Genomic DNA, 9778 nt, shown 5'->3' with positions numbered 1-9778 from the left:
GCCGGACTATGAACTATTCATTGGTGATCAATGGAAGTGGTTGATTACTTCTGCAGGAGAATACTAACTGTTTAATTTAGCTGTTAAATAATACTTAAAAACAGTCTGAGCCCAATTTTGTATTTTACCGTTTTGGTGACAGTAGTTGACATATGAGCATTAGTTATAACTGTAACGTCTATATGATAATCATTGTCATGGTCACCTTTACTTAAATTACTTAAGATACCATGACCTGGTTTCACTGTTTGTGTTGGTTCCCTTGTATTTACGTTTAACCTTTCACATTCGTCAATGTTCTGAAACATTAATTCAGCAAAGGTAATATTTGACGGATCAGCCTTTACGTAAAGACACAAACCTGTCCATATTTAGAATTACATTTTACAAGGTTATACCAATACATAATCAGCTTACTGCTATTCATAAACACGTGGTGGTCCTATTTGTATACCCAGGTCATTCCTATCAGTTATGGTACCGACTACCCATCGAAACACCACTGTCTTATTGCACGGAATTGACGACATAGAAAACTCACTCAATATTTTTATATTTGTCCAAACGCACTTATTGTAACTACATTTTCACTTGTACATTACTTGCCTATTTCTAAAATGTGTGTGTGAGAGAGAACTGGGGTTTAACGTTCACTCGACACAGATCACCAAATATTCCTACGCAAGCTATTTTCAGTCTTCCTCTCCCTTTTCCTTTTTCCCCCTTTTGCATGGCGGTTTTTGTTGACTTTTTGGTGTAGAATCGAAGAAAAGGGTTTGCAAATACATTTTCTGCCAGGTTTTGGTGAATATTCATAATTTTGATGCGGAAGGATACAAGAGGTCGGTTAGGTTGAAATGTAGGGCCTGAAATTGCATGTTTACTTGTCTATACTTCCAGCTTATGTATCTCAAGTTTTTCATGAAGAACCTCATACGTGGTTTTTGGCAAGTGGTTGCCACATGTTGCTCGATCTGTGGTAGAAAGAGTTCTACCCAACGAAAATTTGGGAAAAAGTAAGAACCGGTCTAAGATACGAGAATTAACATTGGAGTCAATGGGGAAATCTTTAGTGATCTGTGGCCTGTCTGTGTGTGATAAGGCCATGACTGATATGCCTTAGTTTTGAAAATATGAAGATTAAATTATTCTCAGAAAATATGAATAAAATAGTTTGGCTACAGAAAAACTAAAAAAAGTTACTTTAAAAAAAAAAAAAAAAAATCAAAGTTTGGAGAAAAATTGTGATTTTACTGCAAATTTCTAAATTTTCAATTTTTATTTAATTTTTAACAGTAAGTAAAATATTTTAATGCCCAATTTTGGCTTATTCAACCTCAGAAAGCACAGATACAGTGAACAGTATTGTAATTTCACCAAATTTTGTCTAAAAATCAGGAATATTCACAAAAAATCTCGAGATTCCCCCTCCATTTCGATGTAGAAATTAATCTTTTCATGACTACTTAAATGAGTCAAAATGTCTAAAAATGCCCTTATTTTCATTTGCTAATATAACTGAGATGGGATCTACATATTTGTCAGGTGGAGAAATAGCTCCAGCTTTCCTACAGAAAATTGAAAATTGGTAACACTGAGTTAATAATGTACAGCAGATGGGTTTGTACAAAATGTTCTAAACAGGGGTTGGCTCAATTTTGCCGCTATTTTACCCAGAACAAGCAATTTTTCTTCTTTGAAATATTAAATTCTTGCATTTCCGTCATGTAGAAAGCAATGTTCTAGTCTTTCTAGACATTTTTCACTCCGCCATAGTGTTAAGAGAGGCTATAAATGCCCCACCCCACCCTTTTTTTATTAATGTATTTTGAGAGATTTAAATGCACTTGTGTTGACATTTAAATGATAGTAATTGGAATTTGTGGTTGACTTACAGTCAAGAATGTTATTTTTCACCAAAAAATAGTGGTTGTTTTTGTACATTTCAAGGATTTCTAACCCTTTTTGTTCAGAGTCAAATTAGAACCCTGAGGCATTTCAGGCCAATGAGACCACACCCGGATATAAAACTGGTGTAGATGTGTAAATGTCAGCTTAATGTTCAATATTTTCTTATCAAAATCTAGGATTTGTGGTGTTTGTTGCATTTATGTTGCCTATAGAACAATAAAATGTTATTTTTTCTCCTTTTCGGGCCTCTTTTTATGTTGTCAACTCTGTCATAACTACTTTTTTGACTTCATTTTTTCAGGAAATTAATATAAAGTTCAAGACATCTTGCTTCAGCACAAGTATTGCAATACAAATTTGTTAGATGCATCTGAGGTTTGAGATGTTGGAAACATTGAAGTATTCCTAAATTTGTGTATTCTGTGACCCTTCTGTTACAGAGGGGTGATCATAGACCAAATATGGCATTTTTTCATTCATCAAGGCCTATTTTTAACCATAATTCATATTTATTGCACATATTTTAGTTTATATGTGCATATGTTAGCCGGGGATGGTAAAACTTAACTGTTAGACAGATTCCTTTGGTAATGTTAGTTCTGCAACCAAAGATTAGATTGATTCAATCAGTGGCATGTTCAGGGGGTAGGAAGTTGAGAGGTCGGTTAGGTTGAAATTGCATGTTTACATGTCTCTACTTCCAGCTTGTGTATCTCAAGTTTTTCATGAAAAACCTCATACGTGCTTTTGGGCAAGTGATTGCCACATGTTGCTCCATCTGTGGTAGAAAGCGTTCTACCCAAAGAAAATTTGGGAAAAAGTAATAGCCGGTCTAAGATACGAGAATTAACATTGGAGTCAATGGGGAAATCTTTAGTGATCTGTGGCCGTATGGAACTAAAGTCAAGAAAGAGATACGCCCCTTCCATTAATATATCCCGTAATTCAGTCATTATGATAACCAAATATGAGGATCTAAAAAAAAAACCCAGCATAGATATGATATGATATGATCCTTGAAGAGTGAAATATTACAATGCAAAAGGATTTTTCTGGAATGGCAATTTTTAAATTAATTTCAGGGGTTTCGACATCTTGTCTTAAGACTATTTACCTCCCTTATTACACACTCTGACTGAATACATTAGAATTTGTATATGATAACGTATACAAGCGGTTGTCATGCAAGATACGTCCACATTTTAGAAGAGATGGACAGAAAATAAGCAAATAAAAAGCGGTTTTCGTACAATCGGTGACCATGTTACGATCCAACATGCGACAATATCAACATCTGATCAAAAGTGTTACTTTTAGAGTGTCCACAAGCTAAACACGTAATGTTTCGTACAATCAGGGGCCATAATCCATGAGGTGACGGCTCGTTGAATTCCAAATTCGACAGGAACCGCGATCTTTTCGATGTAAACCTATATTTCAAGTTTCGTCAAAATCAGATAACAATCGTGACTAGTATGGTATCAACAAAAAAAATGTGAACGGATGTCCGGACGGTCGGGCAGACGGACAGGGGCGATGACAAATTACGTCCACATGAAAATGTGGAGGTATAGAAACCGGATAATCTAGCCAATGACGTAGTTGACACCACGTATATAGGTAATCTTTGAAACTGGGTAGCAAGTTGAATAATACCGACTCTTCAACGCGCAACTACTCGAAATGTTTTTTTAAAAAAAAAACAAGACGGTATGAACGATCCCTAATACACATAAAATTGGTGATTAATTTGTGTATAAACTACAATCTTCCTGTTAGAACTTGAACAGGGATCTAAATGTGCCATCAGCAAACTACGACCCATGCTTAATTAATTTAAATTAAAAATAGTCGAATGGAAACTTACACCATCTTGTTGAGTTCCTCAACACCATGAACGGAGATGTTTACTAAATCACCTTTTGTCAGCCATAGATGCTCAATAACTGGTGGAGAACTATCAAAATGAACTGTTGGCGATTCTTGAAGATAATTTAACACTACATCATAAGCGCTAATAAAATACTGTAGGGGATCGCCATCTTATAAATTGAGTTCCAAGACAATCTGCTCATTTAGATCTATATTCTTAAAATCTTCATCCCTAGGTTGAGTAGCGAGAATTCCACCGAGGCTGGGTTAGTGATGTCAAGCAGTTTCAAGAGGACCTATATTATTAATTTATCATATATATTATGAATTCCCCTTCTTGAAGCGCCTGTCCAACCTTGTGACGTTTCTCGTTGTTCTTCGGTGTTCTCCAACAGCTAAAGATCACTGGCCTTAAGTGTTTAACTGAATTATTCAAATACTTTTGACACCCATACTAGTCTCTCTCTCTCTCTCTCTCTCTCGCTGTCTCTTGTAACACTTTTATTTTGTTTCAGATTTAGTTCAATTACCTAGTGACAGTAGGCCTCCATCAGGTCCAGTATGTAATCCATAGAGATGAGATGACAATTGTATTACTCATGGTCAGCATCAAGGTACTTGTTACTACTAACACCTACTCTTTTTATACGCCCATATTGAAATGTGGTCGTATATTACCGTCGCCCCCATCCGTCCGCCTGGCATCCATAATTGCTTTAAATTGGCTTTAAATTTATACATAGTGTTTAAGGTCATGATGAGACGAAGAATCCTATTGATTTTCAGCGATTTCCTCTAATTACTGTCAGAGTTATGGCCCATGATCACTTTGAAATATAGTAATCTATAGAAAATCTTACTGTTGGGATCAACCTATAGAATTACATCCTGCTGTGAGGGCCAATCTGAACCAATATAAATCAGTCCTGCTTTGAGTGTGTGTGGGGGTGCGGGTAATTTATAGTGAATAATGGTGTGGGCACCAATCTTAAGAAAACTCCTGTTGTGGGGGGTAATCCGAATAAAAATGCTGCTATGAGGGGTCAATCTATATAAAATCACTGGGTCCATAGAAATACTAATATTATTATAAAAATATAAATAGACAGGACCATGCAATCTTTACAAAATCGTGCTGTAAGCGCTAATCTACAGAAAAATCCCGCTGGGGGGTAATCTGAGCAAAATTCCTGCGGGGTTATAACTTACAAGAACATTCTGTTGTTGTTGAAGAAAATGCTGCTGTGACATCAATCTGAATAAAAGACCTTGTCATGGGGCCAATCTAAATAAGAAAAAAAATCCTGCTGTGAGGACCAATCTAAGATATAAATATGTGTGTGTCTGTGTGGGTGTGTTGGGAGGTGGGGTGGTTAAAACATTGAATGTTTATTTATTTCTTTCGTCACTTAATGTATATGGTGGGGGGGGGGGAATTAATGGCGTTATGGGTGAAAATCAGGTTGTCAAAGGTAACGATAAAAATAAGGCCATATTGTTCTACTTTAAACTCATGGCCTGGAATAGCTGGAGAACGGTTTTTAACATTTATTTAGTAGTCAATGTGGTCTGCCTCCAGATGTTCAAATTATTTCCCTTGATATTTCCAAGGTGAAGGCTGACAGCTCTCAACCCTTCTGCACTGGTGACTATGATGCTTGTCACATTTTCGTGACTACGAAAGAATGTCTACCTATTTTGGACCCAAGAATGCCCGGATTTAATGGCGTCATATTGTCAGTTTGTCAGTCTATTTTTTTTTGTTTTGGTTAAATAATTATAACTTGTAAAATACAACACGGTTGTTTATTTAGGGACTATTAATGTAAGGCGGTAAGTTAATACTTGTTATATATATATATATACTTATTGCGGTATAATTGTCGAAATATTTCGAGATATTGGGAGATATTTATTTAGGGCGGAACACTCTAAAATTGGGCGGGACATGTTTAATTAGTTCTTATAGTATACAATTTATTTATGTTTAAGATGTTACGTGCATTAATAGAAAAGAAATTAAGTTTGAGTGACTTTATTTGTCTTTGGCATATGAGACGGGTGCAATGGCGTAGTCGAACTACGAAACATGTATAGATCACATTTTAATGGTACACGTGGGTTTTCTCTGTGGTCTATATTTAAAGCGATTGATCATGGATATCGACCTCACCAATATCGTTGTCTTCTTGGCCAATAACCCTGGCATTCAAACTGGCGATACTTGAGGATAACGGAGAAATCGGTAAAACAAAAATGCGCATGGCTTCTTAGATATTCCTGTTGTATAAACAAACAACTTTAATACGATCTGACATAGCACGAGTACTCTGGAACTTATTCTCTGATTCAAAATATGAAACACTGGTCAATTATCCATAGATTGATACAGCTCAACCCACAAATGGCCAACCTCAGTGTCCTGCACAGGATACTTTAGTGTTCTCTTTAATTTAGCGTTAATGCATTAGGGGAGCGGTCTATCAGCAACAGAACAGCAGGGTTATCATAAAGACTCCGCCGATGTTTATCAAACTTACGAGATGACATTATAGAATTTCTTTTTTCTTACGGTGCCAAAAAATATAAAAATAGTGTGGAGATACATCAACAGAGCAGCTTATTCGAAAGGAAAACTTCAATAGTGACCAAACTCCAGAACGTAGAAGGTTGTATATCAATAGGGCTTCTCCTCGCGTGACCAAAATGCCTCACATCCCATTTGAAAACGCTCTGTCGTAACAGCTTCTACCGCCGACGGACGCATAGGATGCCCATATAATACGCCCACGCGTATAAAATACGTTTGATTTTGTCTATAGACAGAGCTCATCCGGGATTTCATACTACCTAGATCAAATCCAATTCAAGTCGATTGCTATTCTTGAGAGCGGAGGAATTTGTCATTACCAATTTGGTGTCTTCTGTAAGTATAAAAGTTGCATTGTCGACCTGTAGTCACTGGGAGATCACACACATCACTAAAAGTCCAAGGCAAGATCAACACTATTGTCGATCGCAGTAATATTGTCCCATTTGGTCTTCCATATTGCCGATCGCAGTAATACTAAACGGACGGACCTTGGATTTCGTGACACACAAAAGGAGACACAACACTCTCTTGCCCCAAATCCATCAATCGTATTTGTAATTGGAACATATTCGATTTGAAATCTACGATATGTATATTAAACAAATTTCATTTAAATATACGTTTCCATAAAAAAAAGGGTTTTACTTTTGGGTGTCTATTTCTATCCCGATATGCTCGATATTTGGCTCATTATTGCAAGCAGTAAGTTGGGCCAAGTATTAGATGAAATTACCATTATGTTGTAAACAAACAAATAGAACATATGGCCAATTTGTACTCTTGGGGCAAGTTGGTGGCGTTAAGGAACTGGATTCCCGATTGAATCTTTATGTTAAATGAGACGCACCTAATAGGTTTGACTACGGTAGCTCATATTGGGTTTGACTACGTACGGTAGCGTATACTGGGTTTGACTACGGTAGCGCCTACTGGGTTTGACTACGTACGGTAGCGTCTACTGGGTTTGACTACGTACGGTAGCGTCTACTGGGTTTGACTACGGTAGCGCCTTCTGTGTTTTACAACGGTAGCGCCCACAGGACCGACGAATAAAATGTAGTCTCGTCGTTTTACATGAGACGACAACCCGGGGTAAATATTACCCGCACATTGTTAGCTTAATAATAAAACTAAAACACAGGATGTTAAACACCTTTAATACAAGCATTAAACGATAAAAAAACCCCCACCAAATCACGTCGATTGGGGATGGCTTCGGTCGAATTTGGATATCTGGACAATTTGTGGTCGTCTTTTACACTGTATATAAAGTATATTCATATATAAAACACCTTACACCGGCTTGCTGAGTCAGCACAATACTATCTGGTGATCAACAAGACGAACAGCTCAAAATGCTAATATGGGGCTTTAGGATCAGTGTCGGATTTTGAGAACGGAGACTCTCGGCTATTCTACTTATGGGAACCCTTCTACCTCCACCACATCACATACACAGGAAGATAACAGATGTATGCGACTCCAGTGCATTTGAGAAATATTAGACACATAGTCCAGGGGAAACCAATCTGATGTTGGAGGCCCATGCTTCAGTTTGCCAAGTCAATAGGTAAATACGGTAATGTTTGGGATTCACTTACTATCCAAACAGCTCAATAGCCTAGCACGCCGGGCCTCAACCTGGCCCATACCTAGTCACATAAGCCGGGGTGAAATACTGCAGAATCTACACCTTCATTGGCTGACCAGTCCTTACATCATGTGAGATAATTACTATGGGATGTAACACGTGATTCCCCCTGAAAACAAAAGACAGCGTTGTCTTTAATTATTAATACGCTGTCAAAGCTGCAGCATACCTTCCTATAGATATATCACAAATTATATCCAACAGACACACAGTTCAACACTAAATACACGTCTTTAATTAAAAATGTATAGTAATTAAATAATTCTTGATAACTTTAAAAATGTCTGGTAATTAAATAATTCTTGATAAGTTATCTCCCTTTGACATGTCGGCATGGAATGTTAATAACTGCACTATTGAAACATGTAAAACCTAAAAATATTTTGTTTTATCAAAAATCCGTTCTAATAAAATATGCCCATTTCACATTTTAACAAACGAATATGGTAAAAATGAAAGTACATGATACACTTCCTCCATAATATACAGTCGTGCGACAGAATTAAACACAATCATAGGTAACATATATCATGCACTAAACAGAAATATCACAATATTTCACAGGCAATGGACGTGTCGATTAAACGAAAGATTTTATTAAAGAGTCGGTAGGTACCAGAGACCTATACAATATAAAACTATTTTCTGGGACAAGAAGTAAATATTAGATAGCGTATATAGTTACGGCCATCAGTTACATTAACTGGTAAACTGCCAACACGATGATTTGTTTTAATGTTTTGTTATGCACTTTTCTCCTACGCTACTGGCGTTTCAGTTCTCTTGTTATATAGGCATACCTCACCAAAATGGCCCTCACGTATTTAACACCACGTGCAACTAAACCGATTATGTTTGAATTAACATTTTATTTGTGCTCAAAATGACGATGTGAAAATGTATCTTGCGTAAGGATTGCAATTGACCGTGTTGTATCTGTATATCTACTCTCGTTGTGAGAATATGTTTCTAATTGTGCGAATATGTTTCTAATTGTGAGAATATGCTTCTAATTGCGAGAATATGTTTCTAATTGTGAGAAAATATGTTTCTAATTGTGAGAATGAGAATATGTTTCTAATTGCGAGAATATGTTTCTAATTGTGAGAATATGTGAACATGGGTTTCTAATGGTGGGAATAAGTTTCTAATGGTGGGAATATGTTTGATGATGAGAATGAATTTCTAATTGTGAAAATATGTTTTTTAATTGTGAGAATGAGTTTCTAATTGTGAGAATATGGTTTCTAATTGATGGTGAGAATGAGTTTCTATTTGTGAGAATATGGTTTTAATTGTGAGAATGAGTTTCTAATTGTGAGAATATGGTTTCTAATTGATGGTGAGAATGAGTTTCTAATTGTGAGAATATGTTTTTTAATTGTGAGAATATGGTTTTAATTGTGAGAATATGGTTTTTAATTGATGTTTCTCATTGTCCATTTTCTAGATTATATAATTGTAATCCTTGGCCCTGTAAAAGTGGGTTTAGACACCAAAATTTGGATTCTAAGTGGTTTAGAAGCTGAAGATCCACGATGGCTAAATAAAAAGTTTAGGTAGTATTAGATATCACCTGTGGAAAATTTGATGCTTTCGCCCGGAACGTCCAGAACTTTTTTAAAACTGACTCTTAACTGCCCGACTCAGCGTGGATAATATTACTTTATACAGTACTTCTATGAAGACTGGATGTTAATTTATACGTTGATGAAGACTGAGTGATATTGAGTTGCAGAGTGTTGATGATT

At 36.3% G+C, this 9778-nt stretch overlaps 1 protein-coding gene across 2 annotated transcripts in view; it reads left to right on the top strand.

The window, feature by feature from the left end:
• The first annotated feature begins 5513 nt into the window (after positions 1-5513).
• LOC126831513 (organic cation transporter protein) overlaps positions 5514-9778 on the top strand; it is a 29108-nt gene continuing 24843 nt past the window's right edge. Inside the window, exon 1 of one of the 2 annotated variants that reach the window (XR_008789380.1) lies at positions 5514-5616. The gene's annotated coding sequence lies outside the window, so the exon portion shown is untranslated. The remainder of the gene's footprint in view (positions 5617-9778) is intronic. The other variant, XM_050562044.2, reaches the window with a different exon arrangement.

This window comes from Patella vulgata, chromosome 9, assembly GCF_932274485.2.
Source record: "Patella vulgata chromosome 9, xgPatVulg1.2, whole genome shotgun sequence".
In the NCBI taxonomy this organism is placed as follows: domain Eukaryota; kingdom Metazoa; phylum Mollusca; class Gastropoda; family Patellidae; genus Patella; species Patella vulgata.
Note: the sequence above shows the minus strand (reverse complement) of the source record. Positions and strands in the feature narration are given on the sequence as shown.